The sequence below is a fragment of the Rhinopithecus roxellana genome, chromosome 15, assembly GCF_007565055.1.
Source record: "Rhinopithecus roxellana isolate Shanxi Qingling chromosome 15, ASM756505v1, whole genome shotgun sequence".
Lineage (NCBI taxonomy): Eukaryota > Metazoa > Chordata > Mammalia > Primates > Cercopithecidae > Rhinopithecus > Rhinopithecus roxellana.
Window position 1 is genome coordinate 14,482,978 of NC_044563.1, and position 11,513 is coordinate 14,494,490.

The 11,513-nt window shown below is 44.1% G+C and overlaps 1 pseudogene; it reads left to right on the forward strand.

The window, feature by feature from the left end:
- The first annotated feature begins 4,697 nt into the window (after nt 1–4,697).
- On the forward strand, nt 4,698–5,978 carry LOC104673894 (annotated as a pseudogene).
- The last annotated feature ends 5,535 nt before the right edge of the window (nt 5,979–11,513 follow it).

The window sequence follows — 11,513 nt, forward strand, 5'->3', positions numbered from 1 at the left end:
TGCAGTGTATTAGGGGCAATAACCTGGAAGACACCCGTTCATTCATTTGTTACTCTCGGTGAATAATTACCGAGGATTCTCTGTGCCAGGCACCATACTGGGTGCTGGGGACATAAGAAAACAAGGCAGCTATCTGGTTCCATGTCTGGTGAGAGAGACAGACAAGTAAATTGCCCATTACAGTGCAGTGAGGTGACAGCAACAAGGAGGGAAGTCCAGACGTTGGGGAAGCCATCCCTCAACCTGGGGTCCATGGCTGACTCAAAGTCAGAAGACTCTCAGGCTGACCGCAATGTGTTTCTCATATTCTGAAGCACTGAATCACAGACCAGCTGAGCTGACATAGACCAGACCATTCTTCTAGTTCAGTTTTCACCTGCCTTGGTCATTTTTATGGACCACCATCCCTATTTTTGCCATATATACATCTCACCCACTGTTATGTAACTCATATTTTCCTTTACACTGACTCACTGATTAAGGTGTAAAAATATGTACGTAAGATGGAAACTTTATATCACTGCCAGTGATGGAAGACCAACTTATGTATAAAATACACTCACTTCACACATAAAATACACTCACAAAACAGTGTTATTAAATTCTAGGGCAATAGCATTGCTGCGGCTGACCCTGATTCCAAGACCCACTCTCTTCATTTAAAAAAGAAATGATCCAGGCATGGTAGCTCACACCTGTAGTCCTAGCACTTTGGGAGGCAAAGGCAGGCCAGTTGCTTGAACCTATGAGTTCGAGATCAACCAGGGCAACATGGTGAAATCCCATCTCTACAAAACATTAGCTAGGCATGGTGGTGCAGTCCTGTGGTCCTGTCTACTTGGGAGGCTGAGGTGAGAGGATGGCTTGAGCCCAGGAGGTTGTGACTGCAGTGAGCCAAGACTACGCCACTGCACTCCAGCCTGGATGACAAGTGAGACCCTGTCCCAAAAACAAAAATAAAAAATAAATGAGCAAATGTTAGTGAGATATTAGAAACAGGCACCGAGTTGATCATTTCTCTTTTATTTGAAAAGTCTGAAAGAGAATTTAAAAGAAAGGAACTATTTTTAGTGGGTGATTTAATGTTATTTAGGGGCTGTCATGGGGTGAGTCACCCAACGTCATTTCAGGAGCTGCTCGTTCTACGCCCACTCTTTGAGAAACACAAGTGAGCCCTGAGCCCTCCCTGGACAGGTTACTGTGTCCCATGGAGGGGCTGGGGAGACTAAAGCACAGGTCAGGGCCTCGGGATGACCTCTGTGCAGTCCCTTGCATAGTTTTCTGTCCCTCCCTCTGATCCTTTCCCTTAATAATAATAATAAGGTGCTGTGGGCTCCACCATCAAGATCTCTCCACCCCAGCTTGCCAGCTTCCCATCAGCCCTGTTGGGTCTCTTCCCCCACCCACATGCCTTCACATAGTGGTCTCCCCCTCAAGAGGGAAGCCCTAAGGGCAGAGATTCCCCAGCCTTGCCTTTGTGCAATGCTCAGCAAGGCCTCAGCCACTGCAGTGACTCACTGGCCTTCTCCTGGATTCTGTGGCTGGTTGACTTTTGACATTTTCCCTTCTAAGCACATTTCAAGAGGAAAAACAATCAAGAGAGCTTATGCATAGAGGAAGCAACATTTGAGTCTCCAAATCCTGTCCCCTTCTTGCCATTCCCAATGTACATCCCCGTTGCTAGTGCCTGAGAGTGCACCATTAGTGTTTCATTCCTTTGCATTGAAGTGTTTTTCCAGTTAAAAAGTGATTTAAGAGAAAATTGGCGCCAAGTGTGGTTGCTCACACCTGTAATCCCAGCACTTTGGGAGGCTGAGGCAGGCGGATCACCTGAGGTCGGGAGTTCGAGACCAGCCTGACCAACATGGAGAAGCCCTGTATCTACTAAAAATACAAAATTAGCCACACATGGTGGTGCATGCCTGTAATCCCAGCTTCTTGGGAGGCTGAGGCAGGAGAATCGCTTGAACCCAGGAAGTGGAAGTTGCGGTGAGCCGAGATTGCGCCATTGCATTCCAGCCTGGGCAACAAGAGTGAACTCTGTCTCAAAAAAAAAAAAAAAAAAAAAAAAAAGGCCGGGCGCTGTGGCGCACGCCTGTAATCCCAGCACTTTGGGAGGCTGAGGCGAGCCGATCACGAGGTCAGGAGATTGAGACAATCCTGGCTAACATGGTGAAACCCCATCTCTACTAAAAATACAAAAAATTAGCCAGACCTGGTTGCGGGTGCCTGTACTTCCAGCTACTTGGGAGACTGAGGCAGGAGAATGGTGTGAACCTGGGAGGTGGACTTTGCAGTGAGCCGAGATGGTGCCACTGCACTCCAGCTTGGGTGACAAAGCGAGACTCAAAAAAAAAGAAGAAAGAAAAAAGAGAAAGAAAGAAAGAAAGAAAGAAAGAAAGAAAGAAAGAAAGAAAGAAAGAAAGAAAGAAAGAAAGAAAGAAAGAAAGAAAGAAAGAAAGAAAGAAAGAAAGAAAGAAAGAAAGAAAGAAAGAAAGAAAGAAAGAAGGAAAGAAAGAAAGGAGAAAGAAAGAAGGAGAGAAAGGAAGAAAAAAATTTTTGGTTATCACGCATTTGGATTCCATTTATGTGAAATGTCCAAAATAAAGAGACAGACAGTAGGTTTGTGGTTTCCTAGGATTAGGGGGGATGGCTGAATGATACAGGAGGATTGTTGGGATGGGGTTTTTTTGAGGTGATGATGTTTTATAATCAATTGTAGTGATGGTTGCACAATTGTGTTAATACACTAAAAACCATTGAGTTGTACAGTTTCAATGGGTGAATTATATGGTATGTGCGTTATGTCTTGATAAAGCTCTTAGGAAGGGAAGGGGAAGGAAGGGGAGGGGAGGGAAGGGAGGAGAGAGGCCTTTATCAGTCCTGTGATGGAAGACGCTACTTCTGGTGCTGCTCCTTCCTGTCCCCTCATCACCTGCAGACCTGCCCCTTGCTCTGTCACCCCATCAGTCCATCTTTTAGTCCTTCCACTGATCCCTTTCTTTAACAACCATCCGAGCTGACATTCACTGAGTGCGGACTGTGTGACTGGCACTGCACTAAGTGTTTTTCGTTTAGTTCCTCACTGAGCTCATTTGCACACAAAGTTCACTAACAGAGGTCACCCTTTGCCCCAGTGCAGAAGGTTAGAAAGATTGGGGTACTTCTTGGCTTCCTATAGCTACTTCCAGGTCCCTCTACCAGGATGTCCTCCTCAGAAAACCAGTTCATCCTCTGATGTCTCATCCACCCACCTTCATTCCTCTGTGTTGTCTGTCAGCCCACAGGATTCCTTCCATCCCCAACCTTCCTCCGGACTCTGCACATCAGATCACTCATGAGGTCCATCCCCACACTTTGCCTTGCTCTCACCTTTCCGCATCCAGGCTGATATCTTATCAGCTTACAGTTCTCAGATCACCTCAGCACTTCAGCCAGCCAGAGGTGAGGCCACACCTGGAACTTGTCATCCTTCAGGGCTGCTCTGACCCTGAGATCTCAGACTCCTGATATTCCAATATCCTATACAGTGACCCAGCTTTCATTTTCCCCATCTATCCAGTCATTGGAGCTCATTCTCTGATTTCATGATATTTTTCCATCCAGTCCCCAGATCATTCCCCAGCATCATTACTGCATTTGAACCCTTCTTCCTGTTTAAAGTTAGAGCCCCTCTAAGAATTTGTTCGTCCTGTCTCATTACTAGTCATCTTTACAACTCCTAGCTCTTCCATTCCACTAGACTGCCTTCTTAGCCTACAAAGTTCTCTATTATAAAAATCTGTATTAGTCCATTCTCACGCTGCTATGAAGAAATATCCAAGACTAGGTAACTCATAAAGAAAAGAGATTTAGTTGACTCACAGTTCAGCATGGCTGGAGAGGCCTCAGGAAACTTACAATCATGGTGGAAGGGGTAGCAAACATGTTCTTCTTCACATGGCAGCAGGAGGGAGAAGTGCTGAGCAAAACGCATCAAAGCCCCTCAATAAAACCCTCCGATCTCATGAGAACTCCTATCAGGGGGAACAGCATGGAGGGTAATGATTAAATTACCACCCACTGGGTCCCTCCTACCACACGTGGAGATTATGGGAACTACAGTTCAAGTTGAGATTTAGGTGGGGACACAGCCAAACCATATCAAAGTCCTTTGTTAATTATGCCATCTAGTTCTCTGATTTCCTTTGCCACCATACTTCTTCTTAGACTTCTTTTCTTATTCTCTCTTCATAGAGCAGTTTTTGTCCTAATGTATCATCCGTGGTCACATAGAACAGTGTTTTAAAGAAATGGGCTGGGCGGGCCAGCTAAGATTGGAGTGGCAGGTCCAGCCAGATGCCGCTTCACGCCAGCGGGTGCCCAGCACCCCTCCGGTCCGTGGGGCCCCCAGCAGGGGAGGAGCCTCAAGACCACACGGACCCCCTGGGTGGGCCCCCAGCTCGCTTCCCAGGCTCAGAGCAGGGGCAGGAACCTGGCTCCCCCGGGCCGGAGCTGCCTCTACCCCCTGGTATTGTGGACTACGGCACTCCAGACCTGGGGTAGTGGTGAGGTTCGTTGACTCACTGCGTGATGGAGACTGCCTTGCAAGCGAATGGATTCATAGTGGTATCATGCACTCAGACTCCTGCGAGTTCCCCTAAGTTCTCAGAGGACTGTTTTGCCTTTTGATCTAATAATTGCAAAGTTCATAAAGAATGGCCCTTGTGGATAAGCACAAAGTCAAGAGACAGAGATTGGACAGAATTTGCGAAGGTATCATGAATGGACCCCGGCACTCCCACCCCTGGTGGTGCTGCTGCATGGCGGACATTGCACCGCGGCCTAAGAACCTGACAACCATGGTCTTCTGTGACGTGCAGTCCTTACAGGAAATCCACGAGACAGTTTTAAATGAAGCTGTGGGTACCATGATGTACCACACCATCACCCTCACCAGGGAGAACCTGGAAAAGTTCAAGGCCCTGAGAGTCATTGTGCAGATAGGCAGTGGCAAAGACAATGTGGACATCAAGACTGCTGCGAGTTTGGAATTGCTGTGTGCAACATCCCGTCCGGAGCCGTGGAAGAGAAGGCCGACTCCACCGTCTGCCACATCCTCAGTCTGTACTGGAGGAACACGTGGGTGTGCCAGGCACTGCAGGAAGGCACGTGAGTTCAAAGCATGGAGCAGATCCACGACGTGGCCTCAGGAGCGGTCCGCATCCCTGGGTAGGCACTGTGGGTCTCATGAGCTTTGGTCGCACGGGGCAGGCGGTTGCAGTTCAAGCCAAGGCCTTTGGATTCAGAGTCATATTTTATGACCCCTACTTGCAGGATGAGATAGAATGGTCCCTGGGCATTCAGAAGGTCTACACCCTGCAGGAATTGCTGTGTCAGAGTGACTGCGTCTCCTTGCACTGCAATCTCAATGAATATAACCACCACCTCATCAACGACTTTACTATAAAGCAGATGAGGCAGGGAGCATTCCTTGTGAACGCAGCCCGTGGTGGCCTGGTGGGTGAGAAAGCCTTAGCACAGACCCTCAAGGAGGGCAAGATACGAGGGACAACTTTGCTCAGGGTCCATTGAAAGATACCCTAAATCTCATCTGCATTCCTCACACTGCCTGGTATAACGAGCAGGCGTCGCTGGAGATGAAGGAGGCGGCTGCCTCTGAGATCCACCAAGCCATCAAAGTTCGCATCCCAGAAAGCTTAAGAAACTGTGTGAACAAGGAATTATTTGTCACATCAGCTCCTTGGTCAGTAGACCAGCAAACAATTCACCCTGAGCTAAATGGTGCCACATACAGATATCCGCCAGGCATCCTGAGTGTGGCTCCAGGCGGACTTCCTGCAGCCATGGAAGGGATCATCCCTGGAGGCATCCCAGTGACTCACAACTTCCCAACAGTGGCACATCCTTCCCAAGCGCCCTCTCCCAACCAGCCCACAAAACATGGGGACAATCGAGAGCATCCCAAGGAGAAATAGCAGACAATGCTGAAAAGTAATCATTCAGATGCATATGCGACCAAGAGACAGTGAAACATAGATGAACTAAGAGAAAAAGAATCTGATGGTCTTTTTAACTGATTCTGGACATATGCATCGTTGATGCTGCAGTGTTAAAACTGTAAGAGCTAGAAAGCTGAAGACGTCTTCTGCTTACAGAAGCGCTGAAAGATGAGGATGTGATTTATTAATGATCAACTTCTGTTATTGTGTGTTAAGTTTTTTATCTATGCATCAAATCACAAAGAATAAGTAGAGCGTTTTCCTTTATCAGTCCCTTGGGTAGAGCAGGTCCTGAATACCCTGCTCTAGAATGTTGCATCAGGAGTTCAAACATCAAAATAAAAAATAAAAAATATTAAGAGGAAATCCTCATTCTGTGACTCTAGTTCTTTCATTCTACAGGGGCTGGTTACCTCTTCTTGCTAATAGGAAGATCACATTACTACAAAGTGGGGAGAAAACTCTTTGCCTGGGGTACACTCCTGCATGCGTAGGACTGAAGACAGTACAGGCTCCTGTACAGAGAAGAGTCTCTCACATCTGAACTGCATACTGAGCAGGCAAGTTGGTTGTAAGTTTAGTAAAACCCTCTGATGATGAAAAGAAAATATTAAGTTTCACAAGCTATTTGTACTCATTTGTATTTTCTCATTTTCAGATCCTCTGCTATTTTATTGAGTGGAAAGTCTTGAACTAAAAGAGTTCAAGAATAATAATGAACAAACCCACTTTTTTCAACTTTGATAAAGTATTCTTTTCTTCATGTGATATGTTATACAAGAACACTTCAGATGTATTAGATGTGACTTATTTTAACAAATCCTATTAGATTTGTTTCAACTAGTTATATGTTCTACTCACAATCTTTTGTGAATCATTGCCTGTTTAAAAAGATGGCCTATTCAGGAGAATGGCGTGAACCAGGGAGGCGGAGCTTGCAGTGAGCCGAGATTGCGCCACTGCACTCCAGTCTGGGCGACAGAGCGAGACTCCGCCTCAAAAAAAAAAAAAAAAAAGATGGCCTATTTGGAGCCTTTGTGCAGGTACAATTCTGTTTTTGTGACAAAAGAAAAACTTTAAAATTGTCCCAAACAGAAAAATAATGGCTAACAGGAGTATGTTTTGCTTTAGTGTGAGTTACCATTACTGTATTTCTTTACTGTAAAGGCAGACATTTAGTGTTCAGTGCAGTTTTCAATAAAAAGTAATTAAAATTAAAAAAAGAGAGAAATGGCTTTGGCAGATCAAATGGCAAAGGCCATAGCAGAGTTCAATAGTCATGAAGAATATGAGGTCTATGAGGTAGCCTAGCTACTTCTAACCATCCAGGAGAGTTTAAAGTAATATAATAAAAAGCTCAGGGTTCTAAATTCATGGCTCAAAATACAGCCAGAGATGCAGGAGTTTCCTATAATTGTCCTAAAAGAACATTTTATGATTGTCCCAAAAAAAATCTTATCTCTTAGAGCTAGTAAATTGATGTAGCTGAAAATTAGACACAGATTCTTATCTTATAGGTTGCTGATTTACAACATAGATTGAATTCATAGTCTCACCAGATTTCATAGGTGAAAATTAGAGCAATGATTAGGAAAAACCATTCCAAAAGATGAGAATGGTGACATTTAGGGGAACTCAGTTAATTTTGAAGACCTTTAACCCTTAACTCTACCAAGCTCTCTTACCAGTAGAAACAATTCCTCTTATCCTACCTGATGAGGATGGTCCTGCTTCCTGGTGGAAGACTCTGTGACTATTCTCCACACCCACTGTTTCACACATCCTCCAGACCCATGACTAGAAACAATCTCTGTGCACAGGGAGACAATTGTAAAGTTGTACCCAGGCAATGCTTACATGACAAAACATGCAAATTTATATCCCAATTAAAAACCTGGAGAATAGGAATAGGAATATGTCCTAACCATGCTTGGGTAGGGAGAGAAGAGCATAATTTTAATTCTGGCTAAATTTATCAGTATGGTTTGCTTACCAGAGATGCTGGAGCTGACGTACACACTCAATAATTTAATACAAGTTCTATTGTTACTTTAGTAGATGAACTGAAACCTGGACTCTGTAATAGTCCAGGATGGTTTCTGATGGTTTAGCACCGTCCCCCTAGTGCTGTCTCATGACAGAATTCTCCAGAGATCTGCTTGTTTAGAAGTGTGTAGCACCTCCCCCTTTTCTCTCTTCCTCCTGCTCCCACCATTTAAGTTGTGCCTGCTTCCTCTTTGCCTTCCGCCATGATTGTAAGTTTCCTGAAGCTTCCTCAGTCATGCTTCCTGCACAGTCTGTGGGACGATGAGTCAAATTTATTTTCTTCACGAATTATCCAGTTTTAGATATGTCTTTATAGCAGTGCCAGACTGGATTAACACGAGCCCCTAGATAGCATCTTCTTCCAATAGAAGGCTGCTTCATCCCCATTGAAAATCTGTTGTTTAGTGTAGCCACTTTCATGCATGATCTTAGCTAGATCTTCTGGATAGCCTGCTACAGTTTCTAAACCATCCCCATGATCCAATCACCTTCCACCAGGTCCGTCCTCCAACAATGGGGATTAAAATTTGACATGAGATTTGGGCAGGGACACAAATCCAAACCATGTCAGGGTTTCACAGCTAGAGAGAAGGAGTCAATGCCTGGCTTCAGAGCTTCAGAGCTTCTGCGGTTCGGCATCACCACTCGCTGTCGAACCCCTCACTTTTATGTTATGAAGACAGCTTTTTTCCTTAAACCTCATGAACCAACCACTGCTAGCTTCCAACATTTCTTCTGCAACTTCCTCACCTCTCTCTGCCTTCAGACAGTTGAACAGAGTGACAGCCTTGCTCTGGATTAGGTTTTGCCTTAAGGGAATTGTGTGGCTGGGTTGATCGTCTATGCAGGCCACTAGAACTTTCTCCATGTCAGCAATAAGGCTGTTTCACTTTCCCATCGTTTGTGTGTTAACTGGAGTAGAACTTTAAATTTCCTTCAAAAGTTTTTCCTTTACATTCACAACTCAGCTAACTGGCACAAGAAGCCTGGTTTTTGGCCTATCTTGGCTTCAACATGCCTTCCTCACTAAGCTTAATTATTTCTAGCTTTTGATTTAAAGGAAGAGATATGCAAGTGTTCTTCACTTGAATACTTAGAGGCCATTGCAGGTTTATTACCTGGCCAAATTTCAATTGTGTTGTGTCTCAGGGAATAGGGAATAGGGAGACCAGAAGAGAGGGAGAGATATGGCCAATTGATGAAGCAATCAGCACACACACAACACTTATTGAATAAGTTCTTCATCTTATATGGGCACAGTTCACGGTGCCCCAAAACAATGACAAGAGTACTATGAAAGCTCACTGATCACAGATCACCATAACAGACATAATAATAATGAAAAGTTTGAAATATTGGGAGAATTACCAAAATGTCTCACAGAGACATGAAGTGAGCACACGCTGTTGGAAAAATGTTGCTGACAGACTTACTCGACACAGGGTAGACACAAACATTCCATTTGTAAAAGCACAGTGTCTGCAAAGTGAAATAAAGCAAAGCACAATAAAGCAAGTTACATCTGTATATTTCCTGGGAGGGACCAGAGGACTCCCCCTTTATCTAGACAGAGACAAGTACTTTGATGAGGAGAGTACCAGCCTCCTTCAAAGGTGCTAAGTTGCAAAATAGCATGTATGCTGGGGATGATGATGGAAATACTGCCATTGCATGTGTTCCTGAAGCTTAGTGGGGATAATGAGATCCCGGCATTGACTGTGTAGTAACACACAGAGACCACAAGTGAAGTGGACATTCAAGGCAGCAGGGCCAGAGCAGTAGTCAGAATAGCCTGACACACAGAGAACTGTGCTGGTGGCTAATTGACTGTGGAGACCAAGGACTAAAATATACAGGGTAGGCATTAAGGTCCTATTTGATTGTAGAATCAGGGGGTCATAACTTTTCACTAAATTCTCACACTAAAATCAGGTGACTAGAAATACTGTGTACTCTGTAGCATATGACAGTGCAAATTTATATTGTAAATCTTCCTCCCAATTTTCCCCCAAGGGAACTGTGGTCATTGAGTAGAGTGACTTTGCACTGAGAAAAGAGAAATACTACACTTTTCAGGGCTTATTACTGGCTTTGAGCTGATGCTAGTCCCTGGTCATGGGATGAGCGGGAATTAATGGGAGTCAGGAAACAAATGGCATTTTGGCCCAAACCATTTCACAGTGGGCCAAATAGATTCTACCCATCTGTGGTTATCTCTCCAGGTCCTGAATGTAGAGTTGGAATATATATACTCAGCAATAGGCAGGTTCTCCATACTGACTTCCTGACCTATTGATTAAAGACTGTCAAGATAGGAAGGACCAAGCGAAAACTCCTAGTGAATCTTCTTCCCAACAAAGCAGTAAATCAAAACCAATGTCACATTTCTAGGAGAATAACAGAGATTAGTGCCACCACAGAAGACTTGAAAAATGCAAGGTTGGTGACCCATCAGTGGGCTGGAATCAGCTAGTACAGGCTCATGAGAATTTTTGTCGTTGTTATCACTTATTCATGAGAATAGTTACCAAGAGATTTTTAACACTGCCTCACAACTTCATTTTCAGTGATGTCATGTTGGTAGTTTGGCATCAGCCATGGTGGGAGTATTTATACCATGGCAATTGGCAAACAGTACTACACGTCAGGGTATATTTTTTTCCTTTTCTAAGAGCCAGTTTACCAGAAAATCCCTAGTGATAGCTATCATATTCTTATTTAACTTACCTCTTTGGCTTGTCCAGATGTATCTTGAACTTGGAGAATGATGGAAGATTATGTAAGAGTAATTCGATTGTAATTTCAATGTTTGCTGCTATTCCAGATCTTGTCTATTTACTATCCATATAAACACCACTTCTGGCACCTACTATTAATGAATGGATGAACACATACTTGCATGGAAGGGAAGATGTTTGTAACAAAGGATAGTTACATTAGGTGGGAGCATGTTGCTACTGGTGTTGTTGCTTTATTAGAATTTAAGTATGGAAATAAAACTGTGTATTCTTATACTGTAGAGATTTAAAAAATCTAAAAACTTCCCAGAGTTCTTTGCAGATAGAGTTTAAATTGTTACTTAGGTCTGCCAATGAGAAACACCTAGAGAGACTTGAATTTGAAACCCTCCCTCTGTACCCAAAAGTTGCAGTCACAGCTTCCTGATTCCCATAACACAGCTAATGAGAATGTTCCCAGATTCATCAGTTGCAGTAGTGACTTCCAGACTCTTCAGTGTCTTGACTGTGGTAGAGGCAGCAGCTCCTCCGGGAGGTCAGGGATGAGATGTCCTGGATTCATTCCTAGAGTCTCAGTTTAGAGTTTGGCCCTCTAGCTCTTCCAATGATTTTGTAAGCACCCAATTCACTGTATTAAGTCCTCTTCTGCATATAATAGCTAGAATGGACTCTTATTTGCAACTGAACTCTAATATATCCCCCTTTCAAGTTTTTTTTCTCTCCATCA